Source organism: Lontra canadensis, unplaced genomic scaffold (assembly GCF_010015895.1).
Source record: "Lontra canadensis isolate GAN:19392208 unplaced genomic scaffold, GSC_riverotter_1.0 scaffold19, whole genome shotgun sequence".
NCBI classification, from domain to species: Eukaryota; Metazoa; Chordata; class Mammalia; order Carnivora; family Mustelidae; genus Lontra; species Lontra canadensis.
In genome coordinates this window covers 527,425-550,432 of record NW_022631013.1, presented here as the reverse complement: position 1 = coordinate 550,432, position 23,008 = coordinate 527,425, and positions in this window count along the sequence as shown.

Here is a 23,008-nt window from a genome sequence, read left to right as displayed (position 1 = left end):
CTTCTCTCGCTGTGTCTCTCTCAGTCAAATAAATAAAAAATCTTAAAAAAAAAAAAAAAGAATTTTCTCCTCTCCCAGTCTGTGTATCTAATCCAGAAAGTTCATTGTTCAAGACTCTGATCTAGGAATACTTGACTCAAGAGGTTGTCCCCGATACTCTAGACTGAGTTCCTCTTTAGAGCTTCCCACAGCAACTTCTGCCTGCAGCATTTACCAACTTCCTGTTGACTTTGCTTTCTCTACCATTATGGGAGCAGAGATTTCTCGGGTAGGGACTATGTCTTCCTCATCTTTCAATTTACTCATGCTCATATCGCTTCTACCACCTGAGTGGCTTATTAAATGAGTGAAATAAATATAAAGAGGTATTTTAGTAGAGAATGAAATCACTTCACACTGGGTAGATAAAGATAGCTTTCATGGAGGAGTTGACATTTGTCTTAGACCTTGAAGAACAGTCGGGATTGGGGCATGCAAATTTAGGAGAAATGTTATTCTAAAGAATTACGTGAACAAAGGAGCATAGCGAAATAGAATGTTTGGAGAACAGTTCAGTTTGGCTGGAATATAGGGTCTGTTGTGGGAAGAAAAATTTTTTAAAGATTTTATTTATTTATTTGTTAGAGACAGCACAAGTAGAGGGAGTGGCAGGCAGAGGGAGAGGGAGATGCAGGCTCCCTGCTGAGCAAGGAGCCTCATGTGATGCAGGGCTTGATCCCAGGTCCCTAGGATCATGACCTGAGCGAAGGCAGATACTTAACTGACTGGGCCACCCAGGCACCCGGTGGGCAAAATTTTTTAACACACCGACAAAAAAAATGGAGTATATTTGGGCTAAAGAAACTGTCTTTTTTTTAAAAAAGATTTTATTTATTTATTTGACAGACAGAGATCACAAGTAGGCAGAGAGTCAGGCAGAGAGAGATGGGGGGGGAGCAGGCTCCCTGCTGAGCAGGGAGCCCAATGAGGGGCTCAATCCCATGACTCTGAGATCATGACCTGAGCCGAAGGCAGAGGCTTAACCCACTGAGCCACCCAGTTGCCCCTAAAGAATCTGTCTTTAATCTATAGACAAGGACTAACCACTGAAGTTTCGTTTTTTTTTGTTTAAAAATTTTATTTATCTTTTTGAGAGAGAGTGAGCAAGAGAAAGCACAAGTCAGGAGAGAGACAGAGGAAGAGGGATAAGCAGACTCCCCTTTGAGCAAGGAGCCCGCGATGGGGGGACTTGATCCTAGAACCTTGGGATCATGATCTGAGCTGAACACAGATGCATAACCAACTGAGCCACCCAGGTGGCCCACCACTGAAGTTTTTCAAAGAGATACATGACAGAGTAAAATCTATATAAGAGTCTAGTTTTAGAAATGGTTGATACGTATATTAGATTAACCCTCCCATTGATAACAGTTATAAACTCCAAATTAGTGTAAAAAACAATTATTTGAAGTTACTTGAGAACAATCAAAAGGAGTCCAAGATAGAGAAGATTTAACCCTTTGCAGAAGGCAATTGCACAGGGTGAGACTTACTTTTAGAAAGCTTTTCTTCTGAGAGCATTTCTCAATCCATGTGGTTCAGGGTGGCTAAAATTCATAAAGAAAGCCATTGTCTTTCTGACTTAAGGAGTTAGAGAATGAATCAGGGATTCATCAGGGATGCCAAGGTGACCGAAAGGAGGGAACAACAGAGAAGAAAGCCCCCAAATCTCCATATAAACTCCCTTCAAATCCTTGACCAACCACTGAACTGTCCATACATGGAGGAGGATCCAAATAGCCCAGCAGAGAGCAAACCATTAAAAGGCTGAAAAACTGAACAGAGATTTCAGCTGAATGACTGTCACTCCCATGCAAAAAAAAAAAAAAAAAAAAAAAAAAAAAAAAAAAACAGCAATCTTCAGACAAAGATAAAAGACCCCAAAATCCCTATAACAAATTATCTGCAATGCCTTATATATGAAGTCACTAGAAGAAAAGGGAAATGTGACCTACCGTCAAGAGACAAGGGATGCCTGTGTGACTCAGTGGGTTAAGCCTCTGCCTTTCGCTCAGGTTATGATCTCAGGGTCCTGGGATCAAGACCCACATCACATTCTCTGCTCAGCGGGGAGTCTGCTTCCTCCTCTCTCTCTGCCTGCCTCTCTGCCTACTTGTGATCTCTCTCTCTGTCAAATAAATAAATAAAATCTTTAAAAAAGAGAGAGAGAGAGACAAAATAGTCAAGACAAAGCAACTCCAAAATGATGTAGACGTCATAATTAGCAAAAAAGACCTGAAAGCAGGTATCATAAATATATTCAAAGACTTAGGAGAAAGTAGGGTTCCTCAAGAGTAAACAGATATGACAACAGAAAAATGAAAGCTATAAAAAAAGAACAAAATGGAAATTCTAGAGTTCTAGCAGTGAATGGAGAACTCCCAAATGAATCCAAAAACTGAAGACTGAAGATTTCAGGAGGAAAGTGGGAGGGACGGTGGTGAGAGGGAACATTAAGACTGATTTGCTAAAAGAAAAAATACTGAAAAAAAATGAGCCTTCATTTTTCAGAGCCTTTATGATGATGGACCAATGATATCAAGAGGTTTGCATGCACATGCCTATAATCAGAGACCTACAGAGAGAGGAACAAGAAAATGAAGGGGAAAATACTTCAAGAAATAATGGCTTAAAACTTGCAAAATTGTTTAAAGTATTAACCGACATAGCCAAGAGTCCTGGTGAATATGAAGCAGGAAAAATATAAAGAAAATTAGATCTAAGTACATCAAAAATTGAACTAGTGAAGACCAAAGATAAAGGGAAAATCTTGACTGCAACTAGAGGAAAAAGAACGTATTACACAATGGTACAAATCATGCCTGACTTCTCAATATTCGCAATGGACACAAAACACAAGGGAGCATATGGAAGTAAACAAAAACCTATCAAACCAACATTATATATCCAGTGAAAATATCCTTTGAAAAGGAAGATGAAATGGACTTTTGGGGATGAACAGAAACTATAAAATTTACTACCAGCCAGTCTGCTCTAAAATAAATTTTTCAGGGGCGCCTGGGTGGCTCAGTGGGTTAAAGCCTCTGCCTTCGGCTCAAGTCATGATCCCAGGGTCCTGGGAGCGAGCCCCACATTGGGCTCTCTGCTCAGCGGGGAGCCTGCTTCTCCTTCTTTCTCTGCCTCTCTGCCTACTTGTGATCTCTCTCTCTGCCAAATAAATAAATAAAATCTTTAAAAAAAAATAAAAAATTTTTCAGGTTGAAGAAAATGACATCAGATGAAAGCTCAGGAGTCATAAGAAAGGATGAAGAGCCATCAAAATGGTAAATAGGAATAAATAGGAAAACCACCTTTTTTCTTCTTTTAATTGACTTAAAAGATAACTGAAAAATTTAAAGCCTCCCAAGGATTGCCGAACATCTGTGGAAATTTTTAACATAGAGATCAGAACCAAACAAAAAAAATTTCATCAAGGCACTTCACTTGAACCTTCAGAACACTGGGGACTAAAGAAGATACTACAAGCTTCCAGAGAGTGGGGGAAAATCACATATAGAGGATTATGAACAAAATTACTTTGGGATTTTTCAATTACACTGAAAATAAGAAGATATTACTTTCAAATACTTGAAGGAAATTATTTCTAACCTGTAATTCCATATCCATGTAGAAGGCAAAAATAAAGACTTCTTCAAACATTCAAGGACTCAAAAAAAAAAAAAAACCAAAATTACCTCCTATGCATCCTAAGACTATTGAGGAAGTCTCCAAGGAAGAAAGCATCGTGTATAAGAAATAGAAGTTTGGGTACAAGAGGATCACAAAGAAAAATCTCAGGAGAATAGCTGTACAGCAGACGTAGAGATAAAAACAGACATTTCATGGAGATAAATTTCAAAAACACTCCATTTTCAACCATTTTCTGGGGTACTTCGTGGACCTTTTCAACTTGACAGCTTAAGTCCCTGTGGAAACTCTTTTCAATTATTTGTTGCATTTTTCTATTTCTCCATTTATTTCCTTGGCACATACCAAAGAAGCAACAAAGACAGATAGCATAAGATAGGATAGAAAATAGAAGCTAGAGATATATTGTAAAGCAAGGATTTTTTCTTAGCTTGAATTTTCCCAAAAATAGTGCTGGAAGCAAGAAGTTGCAAACAGGGGGTAGAAGAGAGGGGAGAGCAAGGGAAAGTGGAAAAAAAAACCACACCACTTCATCATTAAGATAACTACTGTAGGCAATTGGCGCTCAGTCATGACTGGAATTTTCTAAAGAGGATATAGAATACCTTTTGGAATTGTTCACCTAAGAATTGATGATATTTATCCACCACGCCTATCTCATATTAGTTGAAATTTACTTGAGGATATATCAACCCCTATGTGCTTCCAGATCAAGCATAGCTGGTCTTTGAAAATACCTAGGGGCCAAACAGCCTGTGCTCGAGAAAAGATGTCAGCCTGAGGTAAGCCATTGAATGTGCGCTGAAATCAGAGACGGAGCTTAGAGGAGGTGAGTCAAGAATCCAGAAGCAGTTCACACAGTCTGTCCTTTGTCTCCCTCAGAAATTCCTCTGCCTCTAAATCTTCAAGGTCAGCCACAATTTCTACACAACTTCATAGGTAAAGTTTACTACTGTAATCTCCAGTCTTCAGTGCTTCAACTGGTCCTGAAGTCATTGATATCTTACTACCTCCTCCCTATACCACCTTACTACCTCCTCCCTCCACCATCAATATTAAACTTCCCTCTCCTCCAACCACTACTCCTACTTGTCCAGGTTCCTAGCTTAGTGGGGTGATGTAACCTGCATCCCTAGCTGGCTGAACTCTTGGCTATCCTGCTGGTGTCAGACCATGTTGGCTACAATTGTCATTCAGCGTTATCGCCAGGCATGTGAATGACAAGACATGCCCATGATTGACCCATACCTTGCCAGTCCCTTAGTTACCTCACATTGCCCAAGGCTTTTCCCCCTTCCTAAATCACTCCCATTGAGAGTCTAGTACTATATATTGTAGCTTGGGTTCTACCAGAAAGCAAAGCCCTAGTCGAGGAGATAAACCCAGAGTACAAGTGGGGGACCAGAGAAAATTAGGGAAGGGAAAAATGTCTACATAAAGTTGCATTTCTGACATCACAGCTCTTGGATACTGGGTTTTAATTTTGGTGTCTAAGGAACATACAGAACGTATTTCAGAGCTGTCCTCTAGAAAGACAACTGGGGAAAGCATTAATCCATAGGTTTCCATCTCTCATTGATTGAGGATTGCTCTCAAAGTTACCTTTCATAAATTTGGGGGCTCCATGTGTGAGCTTTACAACTAGGATCTCATTACAAGCTGTAGCATGGATGAAGTCCTGGAAATACATGGTATTCATTTGAGATGAGACTCTGTTGTAATATGAGACAAATCTAGGTTGGAATCAGAGGTGAGACTGAGATGTGGTTTTGGGTCTCAGAGGCTCTGATAGAGTCTATCTGAGCTTCTCAAGGAGTTTGGACTTAAATTGGTAAAACATAAGTATATACAAAAGAGTTTTAAGAAAAAGATTGACATAATTAGGTTTGTATTGTAGGGAGATAACACCTGAGATGCTGAGGAGGATGAATTAGGCAGAGAAGGGAATGGCAAAGTAGTACAGGAGAACATTCTGGAGATTCTGCCTATGGGTGATTGTGCATGACAGCAGTGTCCATGAAGAAGGAGGAAGAAAGGAATTAATGAGCTACTTGAGATATTGAACCAATAGAGGGAAATTTGGGAAAAGCTTCCCACTGATAATTTGCTCAAAAATACTATTTTAACAAAGTATCAACAACCAGACATTACCTGTCAGTTAGTAGGGAGTGGAGAGTTTGTTGATACAATCAATGTGGTTTCAAACTCAGGCCAATGAATGGATCATGATGCTAGTCATAGGTATGTGCATAGGAAAAAGAGAAAAGAACTCATGTGTTAACTTTTTTTTTTTTCCAAGGGGATGGGTAGAGGAGAAATTGATGTGATGTTTTCTTTCATTTTCTAAATTATTGTTTTTGTGGAATTTTTATCTTTTAACATGAGATAATAGTATTAGGTTCTAGAATCAGGGGCAGGGGGAATGAAGACATCAAAAATAAAAAAGAAATAGAACTTCTTACATATACACACAGATACATGGAAAAAAAAAAGATTGAGAGAAAATCTTGTCTTTTATGCCCAGAAGATTTAGTGTTACATACTTGAAAGGGAGGTTTTTTTCTTTAAATAAATAATATAAAAGAAAGTTTAAAAAATGTATGGAAAGAATAAACTGCAGGAACAAACCAAATGCCACCAAAATGTTGAAAGCACCAAAGTCTATCCCTTCATATGATATATGAATATATAAGTGATATAAGGTGAAATAAGTAAAAAAAAAACAACTTTTTTTTTTAGGGTTTATCAGTTTTAGGGTTTATCAGTTCCAGTGTAGTTTTGTGCTATCCTCTGCATCTCTTCAGCTATTTTTGAACACTTAACAGATTCTATGCTACCTTTTTTTTTCTTTTGTGGGATTTGTATTCCTTCAAAGACATAGCCCCATACTTTTCTTTTTTATTTTTTTGTCAATGATATTTAATGAGCAGCTACTATGTTATCACTGTGGTAGGGGCTTTGATATTATCATCCCTACCATAGACATAGTACTTACCCTTCTGATAGTAATTACCTAGCTTTGTACCTGACTTTAGCACTTAGTTAACAGTATAACTTCAAGTAATTCACTTAATCTTTCTGAGCCTCAACTTTCTCATTGTTAAAGGGTGGGGGGAATATTGCATGTACAGGATAGCGTTGAGATGGATATTATTCATTTATTCATGCATTCATTAATTCAGTAAATATTTGTTAAGTGCTCTCTACATCTAATATATGTTTTGTGAATGAAAAATAGTATGTCTCTAGTGTAAATTATTATTTTGTGTACGTAATAAACTGAACTAGCATTTTTGCTTTTACTTGCTGGTCTGTTTATTTTGTTTAAAAAAATTTTTTTAGCCATGAGGTTCTATAAATTCAAGCACCAAAATGTGTCATCTTCTAGGTCAGAGTTGCTAACCATTTTCATGTCTAAATTCAACAAATCTGTGAATCTGAAAACAGAGGATAACATTTTACTTCAAAGTGATCAAACAGACAGTCAGCCAACAAAACTGGAAAGTAAACAGAAGCAAGAAGAGAACTAATGAATAATGAGAGCATAAAGGAAAGGAGGAAGTTTGAGGGATGGTTTTGAAATGTGCTATCGTGAAATCACATGTGCTCCCTTTTTTCTATTAATATTTTGAATGTGAGGACTACGGGAAGAAAGCCAGGTACCTCGCTGATAACCAAACTGCTTGTTGATTGGACTTCTGTGGACCATTTTATAAGGTGACTCAGCATGAGACATCTGGAATATTTGTGTTCTGACATTCGCATTATTTGCTTTTGAGACTAAATCCCACACATATCTTTATAGTATTTAATATAAGCAATAGTCATGGCAGAAAACCAATGGTACAGAAGCTGCCCTTACTTTGATGAGAACATCAAACTTAAAGGAAGAGAAATATTTTATTATAAAGCCCACAACTTTCACCCAACCTTACCCCTTGACAGATCCTGGTGGGTTTAATTACACATAGACATTTTTCATACCATTTGCTACCTGCAATCTAATATTAGCTCTTCTGCTTGATCGAGGCTTCATCATACATATATGCACCTCCATATATATTTTATGACCTCAAGGAATTTGAGAATTCTCCGTCTGCTGCCTGTTCCCTTTATCACTATGTCAACATCATAACTGATAACCAGGAACAAGAAGCAAACCTGGGTAGAAAATGTAGTAAAGGAAGAGTTAAAAGTCAGCAGACAGACCCAGTGACTTTGGAAATGAGTGCAGTCTCTGACTCACAGTAAAAAGTACAGCACATAAGCCCTTGACTCCAGATCAAATGTTTTTCCACAGGAACAAGGATTCCCAATCCTGATACTGCCGTACATGGACCCTGGACTTGGCAGATGGTGGGAGCCCGTTGTCCCACTGGTGGTGTGGAAACATTCCAATAAGCAAGAGGGGGCTAAAGTGATCCAAGGGGCGACTGGAGTCAGAAACGTCAGTAGGAACTCACGTTTAGGTGGAAAAGCTAGTCTCATCAGACAAATGCTGGCGAACACGTCGGTGGTGCATAACCCTTTAGTATGTGTTCACAAGAGCCTTACATCGTCGTTCACATGCGACTTTAATAATCGACCTTCAGGGCTGGCAAGCTGTTTCTGTAAAGGCCTGAGAGCAAATATTTTAGGTTTTGTGGGCCCCATGGGCTCTGTAGAGACAATGCCGTTCCGCCCCTTGTGGGACCTCAGCAGCCATCAACAAGCCCGTGGGTGAGAGAGCAGGGCTGTGCTCCACTCAGACAGGGCACCACACCTGACCTGTAGTCTGCCGATCCCTGATCTCTTCTACAGAATCAGAAAAGTGAAAGAAAATACATGAACGAGACCACATGTGCTGTATGAGCTCAACACTTCAAGAAGTACTTGTAGAGAAATATGTTAGCAGAAACTGCTCGGAAACATTAACCAGATTTTTCCCTGGATGGTAGAATAAGAACTTTCCCCACTCCTTATTCCTACCTTTGCATTTTCATGTACTCAAAGTACGAATAAGGAACCCAAAAGCCAGTCTCTGAATTCGTACTTTCATCAGAAAGCCAGAGATTCCCGGGTCAATTTGATTTGGAAATGTTCTTCTTGGTGACACTTTTTTGAATATCCATTCAAAAAAAACAAAAAACAAAAAACAAAACTTGAGTTAATCTTCATCCAAGTCTCCATTATAGTGGACATATTTTGACATTCAGAAGCCATCTTTTGCAATATTGCTTGCTTCTAATCAACTCAGACTACGGTTTTGAATCTATCGTTAGTTATTCATGAAATGTTTCACTTCTTCCAGAGCTTCTGAAGCTTTAGGAGGATCGCCTACAGGCACAATGTTGGAAAATGTTGCCTGCACTCCTCAAGCTCTTCTTAATGACTCGTGTTCTTAATAGCCTCTGTTTAAGTGACAAAAGAACCAGTGTTGTTAGGAGGGATGTACAGTGCATTACACAAGTTTACCCTGGCAAGCCACAGGCCCTGATCTGCAATCCTGTGTCAGCACTTTTTAGTCCCACGAACATGGATACAGATGGGTGTGCAGGCTGCTCCCGGCTCTTCCTGGGGCCAACCAAAACATGGAAAACAAAGGCCTTTATAAGCTCAGTGCTGACCACAGTCCCTACAGCATTGCTAAAGTCACATTTTTTCTTTGACTTTCCATCTACAGAATACCTTTCACCTGAGAGAAATCAGATTGCATTCACAAGCCAGGACTCTGGCTTGTTCTAGTGAGGGTATATAATTGCTCCCTCTGGAAAAGGGAAAATGGAGCCTTTCTCGGTCTTTCTCTAAGAACTTAAAAAACAACCCAATGGGTCTCTGAACACAGGACACAAACCAAGGACAACTAGTTAGCCTGGAGGACAGGCACGCAGTTGGCTGACACCATGCAAATGACAGAAAATAAGGCCATTATCTGAGACCATTCAAGGGAGGGAAAGATACGCTTTCTCAGCTTCACCAGCACCTCGAAGAGCCCTAACTTAGCCACCATAAAGTCATCCTCTCCTGTCTTTCACACCATCCATTATTCTCTCTCAGAAGGAATTTTGTGCTGTTGTAAGTAATCATCCTATTCTGGTTTAAACTTTTAGTTGCCTTACTAGAAACATGCTCTTTGTGAGGGCAGAGACCACAGTCCTTTTGTTTTTAGTTTTTGTTGTGTGGGCTGTTTTCTATAATAAATACATGATAAACATTTGTTGAATGCATAGATGAATCACAGAATAATTGTAGAGAGACCCCGGATTACTAATCAGACAGTGTGTGTTCTAGTGTGGCTCTATCATCAACTGTGAGATATAATAATTAGGTTCCCACCATGGTGGGAACACCTACCCCAAATCTTAGTAACTTACCTGGGAAAGCACTGACTTTTGCCCACACCACAAGTCTGCATGTTTGCTGAAGCTCTACTAGGCTTGGTTACAACCAGCCTTCATGTTGGAGTCAGGCTGACTCCCCACATCTCCGCATTCTGGGACAATCTTCTACTTGGAACACGTTTTCATTGTGAATGGCAGATGCACGAAGGGGAGAGAGGAAACACACATACCTCTTCAAGCCTCAGCTTGGAACTGACACACAGTCACTTCTACCTACTTTCCATTGACCAAAGCAAAGCATATGGCCAAGCCCAACCTCAGGGAGCAGGGAAATAGACAATGCCACACAGTATTCCACAGCGAGGAAGAGGAGGGAAGGGAGAATTGTGGACAAATAATATTGCCTATAACATTAGACAAGCAAAATGCATAGTTTGTTTCTGGGGGACGGGGAGAGGTGGGGAATGACAATTCTAGTCCTGATAAACACAGGGCTCTTCTGAGGGCCATATGTTCTTATGTAGACATTATGTAATTAAAATTGTTTAAGCAAGAGCCTGACATTGTGTTGGCACCAGATAATGATTGGAAATGACAAGTCATTTTCTTTTTCCTCTAGAAAAAAAGACAACAATCAAAATATAATACGATTGTTGCTTCACATAAGTTGTGTATAGAATATTGTGGGAACAGGAGATAGAGTTATAAAGTTGGCCTGAGTGATGTTCGTGATGTTCTCCAAGCTACTTTAAAATTAAGGAAGAACAGCCGCTGTGGAGAACAGGGAAGTGGAAGTGTGTAGGAAGAGAGGAGGCGTTTGCTTTATCAGGAACATTTCCTTTTTAGAGTAAAGAGGAAAGATTTGAAACAAATACGGCAAAAACCAAAGCTGTCATCTGATAAATCTAGATGTTGAAAAAATTGAGTCTGTTATGTTACTTTCAGTGTATGTGTGAACTATATGATAATCAAAAATTAGAATTTATAAATTATTGTAAAATCAGTGCCTGGCAGACGAACAAGGGAAGGAAGATATTCTGGGCAGAAAGAAGACACCTGGTAGGAAAAATGACTTGGTCTTTTTTTTTTTTAAGATTTTATTTATTTATTCAACAGACAGAAATCACAAGTAGGCAGAGAGGCAGGCAGAGAAAGAGGGGGAAACAGGCTCCCTGTTCAGCAGAGAGCCCGATGTGGGGCTCGATCCCAGGACCCTGTGATCATGACCTGAGCCGAAGGCAGAGGCTTAACCCACTGAGCCACCCAGGCGCCCGGGTCTTAATGGATAATAGAGCGTGAGGGGAAACGGTGGGAGAGAATGAGACAGAGGAACAAGAAGGGACAGTATTAGTTTTATACAGCTGCGATACAAATACTGGTGACTTAGAACAGAAGAAATTTATTGTTCCACCATCCTCTATCTGAGGTCAAGGTTTCAGCTGGGTTGTTTCCTTCTGAGGGCTCTGAGAGGAATCTGTTCCATGCTTCTGTCCTTGCTTCCAGTGAGGGCCAGTAATTCTTGGCATTCCTTGGCTCATACATACACCACCCCAATCTCTGTCTCCACCTTCACCCAGCATTTTCCTTGTGTGTCTCTGTCTTCACATGGCCATCTCCCCACCGCACCCCCCTCTATATCCAAATTCCCTCTTCACATAAGGACTTGTTGTCATGTTGGATTAAGTCGTGTTGGATTAAGAGCCCACCCTACTCCAGTTGAACCTCACCTTAATTTAACTAATGACATCAGCAACAACCCTATTTCTGAAAAAGATCACATTCTGAGGCACTGAAGATTAGGATCCCAACAGATCTTTTGGGGAGACACAATCTAACCCAGAAGAAATTGCTACTAATTTTTGGCTACTATTATCAGCAAATTTTTGTATTTCCTACGAAAATTCAAAGGAAGAGCATAGTATATTGTTAACCAATTGAAAGATCTCCTCAGGGAACCTATGACTTAGCTGACTGGAAGGAAGGAAATCACCAGAAGGACGGTGCTTTCTGTGTTTCTTCCACTTTACTCTTCTTGTGCCTCCCAGGCGAACCCCCATCAGGCTCTGCTTCGCAGCAGCCCACATGGGGTGACTCACCATCCTGCCCCATCAGTTCTGTCATCTGAAGAAAAAAGCCTCCGGCTACTACCACCACTCTCTCGACTGTGGTGTTTGGCCCTGAAGTTAATTTTCAACGCTGGGCTCTACAGAAACGAAGTTGCACACCAAGATCCAGCAGCAGGGATCTGCTTCCTAGTTTATCTCTGTTTTAGGAAACTTCCTAAATGGGCTCTTCATGACACATGGACAGAATTTTCCATCCTTCATAATCTGTTTTCCGGTTTATAGCAAAAAATAAATAAATAAATAAAAAGCCAGTGAGTTCCTTCAAATCAGTGCTTAGACCACTTGGTCCATCCCTCGTCCTAGCCAAATGCTTTTCCCTCTAACTGAACTATAACTGAACTATCTAGCTCTCATCAACTTCTCTATCCCCCATTTCACTCCACTCTCTCCTTGGCTCCCTATTTTGTGAAAAACCACGTCCTTTTGTTCTTTGAGCATTCCCATGACCTTTTTACCTCCAGGCCATTTCACAAGGTTCTTCCTCCAGCTTCTCAAATGTCAGCTCCCTCTGAAAATTCATTCTCATTCTCAATTAGCACTTCTTGGGAGAGGTCGTCTGTACCCTTCTTCTCCAGAATAGCTCCTTCAGATTCTCAGATTTCTCGTGTCATTTATTTCCTTTTAGAATTATTTGTTCATTTCATTAATTCCTGGCTGACTGTATATCTCCTTTAGAAAATGAGGAAATGTGTCCACCTAGTTCAATAATAGCCTCTGTACCTGGCACTTAATAGGGGCCTCATAAATAGAAATTAAATGAGAAAAATAAAACTTTGGGCTCAGGCCTTCTCCACCAAGTCTTCACAAGTTTAGGCTCTAAGCAGGAAAGGTAGGCCACTTGCCTTAGCGGCCTGTTATTGCCGGTGTCCCAGGTCTCTGATTCTGTTCGCTGGGTTACTGATACCTTATTCTGAAGTCCCTAATCTTGGCTTTTGGATTTAGTTCCAAAGTTCTGGATTCCAGACCCTGTTTACAAGAGACAGGGCCCGAGAAGATCAGCTGGGCTTCTCCCTGCCTCTTCCTGCACTCGAGGTTTTGTGGGCTGGAAATGATACTTTCTGCTCCTACCTGGCTTAGTTAATAACCACAGAACTGACCCCAAACCTCTGAAAGCCCTCCTTGTCTGACTCAGTTCCTGTCCTCCCTCTCTCTCACGCCCATCTTTCTACTCTGAATCTTCCTTCTTTTTGTTCCCACCCCAGTCAGACCATGACAACAAACATAAAGGTGTGGTTCCTATGAACACCACTTTACGAACACCACTTTTATTTTTTTTTTATTTTTTTTTAAAGATTTTATTTATTTATTTATTTGAGAGAGAGACAGTGAGAGAGAACATGAGCGAGGAGAAGGTCAGAGGGAGAAGCAGACTCCCCATGGAGCTGGGAGCCCGATGTGGGACTCGATCCCAGGACTCCAGGATCATGACCTGAGCCGAAGGCAGTCGTCTAACCAACTGAGCCACCCAGGCGTCCCACGAACACCACTTTTAAAAGCTAATCATTCCAACTCCCAGGAACCTCTATTGGAGGCTTATGCAAAACCGCTAGTACACCGTTTCACTAAATGCAACTAATCACCACATTAAAAATTAGGATCTATGCATTTGCTGACCCAGTACAGACAGGGGTTACCCCTGCCACATTTTCAAGTTTGGGTACTTTTAGACACTTTTAGACACTTTTCAGATATGGATGAAACCATTTATAGCCTTGATAGTGGGGATGCCTTGAAGACTTCTCTCTGCAAACCTAATCTATCACTTTCTTTAAAATCCAGTGTCCGGAAAGCATTTGAGAAAAGCTACAGTGAGTTGCCTGGATATTGTCCAAGCTCTGGATACCATAGTTAGTCACACGGAATGTGGAATGGGCTAGACGTCTTGGAATTATTCTCGTTAAACTGGTGTAAGCGATTGACCCAAAAGCTTTAATAATCATTATTTGTTTAACAAGTTCCTGTGAGGAAAGCTATGCAGTTGTCTTGTGAAGTAGCTTCTTAAAAGGCTTTTATTTTGTCTGGATATGATAAGAATCATTACGTGGTATGTCTAGCTGATGACTTAGTGTTCTTTCAGTGCATAGAAACTTCTATGGGAAAAAGAATTAGACAATAAGCACCAATGACTTAATACATGCCATGTTTCCAATTCAATTTGCTTTGATAAAAATCAAATAATCCCCAGGAACACAAATATTTATCTACAGTGATTGGACAGTCTGTTAAAATTGGCATTCTCAGTCCCTCCAAAACATTCATTTGTCCTTTATACGACCCACACATTGTCAAGAGGTTAATAATGTTGAAAAATTCCTGTGGTGTTTTTAGTTTTTGTGCTATCTGGCAGAGAGCATCAGGATCCTTAATTTTGTTTTCAACATAGCATATTCTTTATTCACATTCAATGTTCCTCAGTCTTAATCAACAAAATAGGAAACAGATTTTTAAATTCTGAAGTCATTGTAAATTCATAGCATTTTTCCTTTGAGCAAAAATATTTTACATTACTACAATGAAATATGAAAAGAATCTGTATGATCAGGAAAAAAAAGGAATTTGTATGGTCAGAAGGGTCAACAATTAAAAGAATAATAATGTGTCCTGAGTGAAACGGACCAAGATTCTAAAGGTAAACAGGTATTATTAAAGAGTTTGGTAAAGTGAGTTTTAAAGGTGCTAGTGTTTATATTATAGAATATATTTCAGAATATGATCTAACCCTAAATATAGTTATATACTACACTGCTTGTGTGCAAATATTATTCTTTCCTATTAGCATTGTTTTAGTTACATTATTCTAAATACTCCAACACCAAAGTAAAATATACCTTAAAAAAGATAAGTTAGGGGTGCCTGGGTGGCTCAGTGGGTTAAGCCTCTGCCTTTGGCTCAGGTCATGATCCCAGGGTCCTGGGATCAAGCCCCGCATCGGGGTCCCTGCTCAGCGAGGAACCTGCTTCCTCCTCTCTCTCTCTGCCTGCCTCTCTGCCTCCTTGTGATCTCTGTCTGTCAAATAAATAAATAAATAAATAAAATCTTAAAAAAAAAAAAAAAGATAAGTTATCCACTCCAGTAAAATCATGGCAGATAAACCCTTTGATCAACTATGTCAAGTATATGTTAAATCATAAAATCTCATAGGACTCACTTTAGAGGACACCTTCATACTTTCAAGGTTACTATCTTCTTTAAAATATTTTATTGATTGATAGAGAGAGAGAGACTACAAGTAGGGGGAAGGGCAAGGGGAGTGAGAGAGAGAATCCAAAGCAGATTCTGAGCTGAGCACAGAGCCAGATGCAGGGCTCGAGCTCAGGACCCAGAGATCATGACCTGAGCCACAATCAAAAGTTGGACACTTAGACAACTGGAGCCACTCAGGCATCCCTCATGGTTACTATCTTTTATACATTAGATTCCTAATGTGTTTCAAATAGGACTGGAAAAAGTAATTATTTATAGTGAGATATGGCAATAAATGATAGTCATCAAATTCAAAAGCATACATGGGCTTCACTTCCTTCAATAAATCTCAGGTGTTTAGAGGAAAAGTACAGTGAGAAGAAAACTTACATCAAAACAGCAGGTAAAACAATTCTAACCCATCAGGGAGATGGATGCCTCTAAAAATCGTTGGTTGTGTAGCTTCTTGTTAGTCTGTATGTTAAGCACATTGCTGTTAAAAAGCAAAGCAATAGACCACCATTTTTTCCTAAAGTGACATGTAGCTTGGAGATGTTCCCACTGTCCCCAACTTCTTTTTCGGACAATAATCTCCTCCACTACCTTTACTTATCTTATCCACTGACCCCCACCCCCCATCTCTACCACTATTTTTCCATCACCTTTGCCTCCTTCAAACTGATCTTGTCCCCTGAGCCCATCCTGACCAACCCCAACCAGCCTCATTCATGCCTATCTCCACCTTTATCCCTACAGCTTCACTCTCACGCACGGTCCCTCTGCTCAAGGCTATTTTGCCTTGGGTCCATGTTCAGTGGCTGGTGTGTGTGTGTGTGAGAGACAGAGAGAGAGAGAGAGAGAGAGTGAGCTTGTGTTTTGGAGTTATTCTCCCTGTGCTCAAACCCCAGCTCTGCTCTTGAACTGCTGTGAGGTGGGTCAGCAATGCCATTAAGTCACAGTGCCCCTTTCTGTAAAGTGAGGATTATAATGGAATTTACCTAATAGGGATATTGTGAGGCTAGAAGGAGGTAATGGAAGTAAAGCACTCAATACAGTGCTGATAAACAGTAAACACATAATAAATATGGGTTTTTGTTATTCTTGTCATATTTGTTATTTCACCCACACAGAGGTAATTCTCTTCAATGAAAAAGGAAAGTATTTTATATGACTTTGTAACACCCTGTAGGTATGACAACTGCACGTTTGAAATAAAATCAGGTCAAATGACCCAGCAAATCACACGCACTCACACAGCAAAGAAACAGAAGCAGTGAAATAAAAACAGTCCCAGGTGATTCGGGATGGGAAAATCTCTGTGTCCGCAAGTCCTGTGCTTTGCTCTTTTCATAGCTTGAGTCCTCGAATGAAAGTATGCCCTGTCTACACAGTGAAGTAAATTACTTATTTGTTTGGGGTTGGATTCTGAATCCATAGGCAGATTAGAACAAGTTTTTTTTTTTTTCCCCCTCCCTGCGTGAGATACATAAACAGAGACACCTATGCAGTTGTTGCTGTTAGAGAAAACCTTATCTTCTCTTCCGACAATTTGTTGTGAGGACAATATCAGGAAAAACAAACAAACAAACAACAAAAAAAAACCTTCCCAGTACTAGGGTGGGAAGGGTCAACAGATAGAACCTAGTGGGTGAAACAGACGTGTTATCATGTGAAAACTGGGAGGAAGTTGCTGATAGAGCTGGAACCCCTATTGACAAGGAGAATGGGCCAGAGGCTCTGTGATGTCCAAAGTCTTCAGTAATTGTCAGTAATTGTATCTGAGAACAGACTGGACATTCTGTTGAATGTCTGTTAACTGGATTGTTTTGGAAAATCCCAGCTCCACTCTGAGAATCTCAACTGCCTAATTCCAATCTTGTCAATATTTTCAATGTGTATTTGAATATAAGAACCAGAGCCTTCTGAAACACTGCCATTTGGGTCAAACCAGGGAAGGACCAAGAGGGGAGTGCAGGAGGTGCGGGGCTGCAGATTGGTGGAACAAGAAAGCAGCTCCAGCAGAGACTGGCCGTCACAGAATGCCTTTCTATGGTTTTTAAAGGGAATTTCCAGGATGGACACACCTCATAGACAAATGTAGGTAAGTATTGCAGTACATTCCAAAGTCAAATACAAATGCTTTTTGTCATCTTCTATAATCCATGCTCCTGTTCCCAAGCATTTATGTGGATAACTGAAAAATGACAGCATAATACATTTCTTTCCTTGGCTCTCCATTTCTCTCAAGGCAGACAAGCTATGATACCGAAGGCAAACACACCACGTAACAAAGGATAATTGTGTCTCTCGGGTAATCCAGTGATTTTCTCCTGATGGTTGTGCCCTTTTGGTGCCCTTCCCAACATTGAAAGGAATCAACACACGTGCACCCACGGGAATAGAATGGTTCCAAATGGCCTTTTGTTCCCACATTCCTAATTCTTATAGTCCTCACACTCTTCTCCTGGCCTTGCTTCATTTTCAAAGTGAAATATATATATCCCTACTGTACCTTAGTTTGATAGCTGATCTATTGTTGTCTCTCACTATGTTTTTTTAAGTCATCCCTACTGATTATCCATTAAGACTGTGTATTGGAGGGACGAATATCCATCCCGTACTGGGGTAAGAACAAGGGCCTGAAAGGTAAAAAAGCCTATGGGTCATTATCTAATCACCACCAAGTGCAGACACACCATAATTTATGTCAGTGTGATATAGAGCATACAATTAAGGCAGAAATTATTGAGGCCAGGTGTAGACACCCAGTTTCTCCACATACGTTTTCTCTACTTTGGTGTATGCTTGAAATTTTCCATCATAAAAAACTTCAAAAATTTATATGACATCAGAGAGACAAACTCAGAAAAGAAAAAAAAAATGGATCTGAACAATATTCTCTGATGTCACATTACTGTAGGCAGCATTCCTATGCTCAGCAGACCTCCAGTGTTCCTCTTTGCAACCTTGGGAAGCTTGTGGGAGGAAGAAGGGTGTTTATTTTTAGTGTGAGTTACTTTAGTGAGTGTCCAGTTTTCTTGTTGAGGTGGCCCACACAGAAATGCTATGTATTTGATTTTTCAAACCACATGGAGGCAAGGAAATAAAAAGGGTAAAGACTTTGGCATTGGACAGAGTATGTTTAAACCCTCTTAGGGTTCAACCTGGGAGAAGTTACTAATTTTTCTGACCTTTCATCCCTTGTAAAGTGGAGTTCATATCAGCCTCACAAGGTTATTATAGGAAAAGTGCCAGCTCATACATCTGGCAAATAATAGATTCTCAATGCATGTTCATGTCCTTCCTTCTTTTTAAAATATATTTTATTTAAAGATTTTTATATATTTATTTATTTGAGAGAAAGAGAGAGCTAGAGAAAGCATAAATGGTGGAGAGTGGCAGAGGGAGAAGGAGAAGCAGACTTCCCACCCAGGGGGAGCCCAACCCGGGCTCGATCTCAGAACCCTGAGATCATGACCGGAGCCAAAGGCAGACCCTTAACCGACTGAGCCACCCAGGCCCCTGTCCATTCATCTTGTCATAGTTTCAGTTGCTAATCATATAACAAGTGGAAGAAACTCCAAAGGCTTTCTAAGATATAACTCTGAAATCTTTTTAGTTCTCCAAAACACCAGTAAAATCTTGGCCTATCCAGTCACTGCACATCATAATAGCAGGGCTATTGACAGACAAGGATCCCATGTCTTTAGACAGATTGGACACCAGATTGTGTGGCGTTATTAGAAAGGACAATAAACTCTCAGTTAGGGACATGCATTCTCATCTCCACTTTCTCACTAAGAGATTTTGCCTTTAAAAGGGACACTTAACCATTTCTGCCCTTGGAGAGAAAATTTTTCAAAAGCATTTTTAAGCTCCCAACTTCCTAAGACACAGAGAATGAGAAGCCTAGAAACTGACTTAAATATATGAAATTAATAATTTGCTGTGTCACTATCCTAAATAGAGAGGCATTGGTTTGGTTGTCCTCAGCTATGAAAACCACCCTTATTAGACTTTGACAAAGTAAAAGCACTATACAAATATGAGGTTTTGACTCTGGATCAAACCACCTTCGCCAGAGGCCACTGCAAATAATAGTTGTGTTGTGTGATTATTATTGTTCTTACGATGATGAAAGCAGGATTAGGAATTTAATGCAATAAACAGGTGCAAATCAGCTAAAACCCAGGACAGAGAACATAACATTGTGGGACGTCAGGTGTCAGAGGCAGCAGGCCCCTGGCCTGGCCCTGTGCTTACTGCGGCCTTGGCAAGCTCCTTCACGTTGAAGAGCCTCAGTAGCTTCATTGCTAGGATAAGGCATATCCATCTTTAAAAGTTGTCAGAAGTTACATGAGAAAATGCTGGAAAAATGTCCCTGGCATTCGTAAGTGCTTAAGAATCTATTTTCTTCCTGAATTTCTACTTCAGAAATAGGATACCAGCTCTTTGCCAATAACGTTGATTTTTCTGAGTTAAAATTCAAAAATTTTACATTTCATATTTATGAGTCACTCATTGTCATATGTGTATGTGTAAGAGAGAGACAGAGACACAGAGATGACACACTTATAGGGTTTCAAAAAACAGCAAAATCTTGACAGAAGAGCAAGAGGACAGTATTCAGCAGAGCCGAGCAATCACAAAGGCAACATGGGACTCATGGACAGACCAGACAGAGTTAAGGATTAAATCACTCTCAGTAGGAAACTGTTTCCTTCCATCAAAAGTCACAGATGTCTCGGGGATGCCTAGGTGGCTCAGTCAATTAAGCATCTGCCTTTGGCTCAGGTCAGGATCCCAGGGTCCTGGGTTCAAGTTCTTCATTGGGCTCCTTGCTTATTGGGGAGTCTGTGTCTCCATCTCCTTCTGCTGCTCCCCCTGCTTGTGCACACATGTGCTCTCTCTCTCTCTTTCTCTGTGTCAAATAAATAAATAAATAAAGTCTTAAAAAAAAAAAAAAAGCTATGGACGTCTCTAAAGTCCTTGCCACCACAGCCCCAGTCACAGGCAACTTGCGCACATACTTTGGTTAAGATGATTTGCAGAACTAGGGGGTATTGTGCTGAGCAAAATAAGTCAATCAGAGAAAGACAATTATCATACGATCTCATTCATATATGGGCTTTAAGAAACAAAACAAAGGATCCCAGGGAAAGGGAAGGAAAAATGAAATAAGACGAAATCAGAGAGGGAGACAAACCAGAAGAGACTCTTAACTATAGGAAACAAACTAAGGGCTGCAGGAGGGGAGGAGGAAGGAGATAGGGGGCTGGGATAACTGGGTGACAGGCATTAAGGATGCACATGATGTGATGAGCACTGGGTGTTATATGCAACTGATGAATCACTGACCTCTACCTCGGAAACTAATAATACACTTATTTAATACAGTAATACAGTAAATAATTCTATATATCATATCTTTTATATATATAATATAAATAGTAATACAGTAAATAATACACTGGCACTTAAATAAAATAAAATTAAAAAGAAATAGAAATAAAAAGTCACATGTCTCTAAAGCCTTTGCCACCATAGCTCCAGTCACAGGCAACTTGTGCACGTACGTTGGTCAAGACGATTTGCAAATCCCCCTTGAAAAACACAGGCCTCACACCCCCAGCATATCCCATATCTGAAGAATTCAAAGCTAAGAGTGAGCCTGCACAACGCATGTGAACACAGCTGAAGCATCGACATTTGAGATGCTACGTTTTAAACAAGTGCCGCAGACAGAATCCTCTTCAGTAGAAAATCAGCTTTGACTCAAGAAAGTGACCTGTAAACCCTGGACAGTGCAGGATGTGACCCCAGCACTCTGATACTAACACAAATCAGCAGGTGACTCAAAACCCAGGGGACAGGAAGAAACAACCCCACAGACAGAACAACCCAGAAGACCAAGCATTCCCCAGACCATATTTATCATCATCTTAATGGTTTGGACTAGAGGACTAGCCACTGCTGGTATCAAAACCACTCCATGGTGTGTGTTAGCTTTGCTCTATGTGAATTCAATATGCAGATGAATATATATATTTTTTCCATTGTTTAGGCTGAGTTTTTCTCAAAGATGGCCGGCAGTTTTGTTTAAAAAAAATATAAATAAATAAAGATGGCCGATGTGATACAACACCACATTTACAGAGAAATACCTATAACAAACGGTGCCGAGACACCCTAATCCTATTTGAGGACACCACCTTTTATGTGTACACAATAGGTATTGACTCTGGCCCCTAGAATTTTCAGGCCTCACACCACAAGATGGGATTTAGGACACTTAGGTAAGTTAGCTATCTTTCTGTAGGGGCTCACTATAATGGCTGGTGCTCACAGGGCTGAAAGACCCCAGGGCTTTCCTAATTTAGGACAAAAGATTATTTCACTGTGTCTCTGTGTCAAACTGAAAAAGCAACTGGTCTACCTCAACATTTCTTCAGCTCATACATCCTTCCCAGTGCCTGACCCCTTTTTTCTTTTCCCTTTCTAGCCTCTGAGTTCCTTTCTCCAAAGCTATTCATCTTTTCCTCACCTCATATCAACAAGGAAATCATTTAGCTGATGAGATTGTTTGCCCCAGTTTACTCTGTGGTAAAGACAGACCTTCCGTATTGTGGAATCCCGGCCAGAAAAACAGCTCGGCTACAGCAACCGCCTCCTTATCCTTGGAGGGGGAGAACCCAGACATGCCTTGGGACCTGCAGCCTGAGGAGACAGGAACATCCGAGACAAGAGAGGAAATGCTGTGGACAACAGAAGAAGCCGCACAGTCCACCACACCCAGCGGTGGAATTTGTTCCCAGTAAATACACATTGCTCTAAGCACCATTATTTATTAGAGATGAAAGAGAAAGATCATCTGCTTCTCAAGTCAGTTCCACTCTTCATAGGATACACATGGAAAGTGGATATCTGCGCTTCTGTGATCCAGAAACTAGACAAAGCCCAGAGCTACCTAAAGTTTGCTCTGTTCCATGCACCTTGTGTACCATGTCTCCCTTGAAACTCCAAGATGGGCAGTGACTTCCGATCAGACCGGAAAATCATGAAACATGAATAACCTGTGGAACACTCTTTGGAAATCAAGTCAACATTCTTTAGGAATGATACAGGGTTGAGAATTAGCCTTATTAAGCAACATTTAACCTAAGTGAAATGATAATAAAGAGAATAAGGAAGAATAAAGAAAAAGAACAGTGGAAGTACCAGCCGTAATCCACATCCTGAAGGGGTCCTTCCTGTCTTAGCCCAGCCTGTCTCCCCTTAGGTGAGGGTACTATAACCATCAGAACTTGCAGAAATCTCTCGGGTTCCTCTTCTTCTCTTGCATAGTATCTCTGAGCTCAGTCCAAGAGCCATGTATCCACCTCTCTCCACTCCTAGCTAATAATGAGCAAATCATTTAGTCGTCCCAGCCCATATTCCAAACACCTTGCCATTCTTCCGTGGGTATGGTTTTCAGAGTCAGGACCCCATTTTTTTTTTAAGCTCTTCAGTGATAACACTCTGTTCTTTCAATGATGGATCTGATTTTTCGGATCGTCAAGAGGTATTCACAGCCAGTCCCTCTAGAGAATAAAATTGGTCATCAAGCAAGATAAAGCATTTTCAGTTAAAAATAAAGTGTGTGTGTGTGTGTGTGAGAGAGAGAGAGAGAGAGAGAGAAAGAGAGAGAGTGAG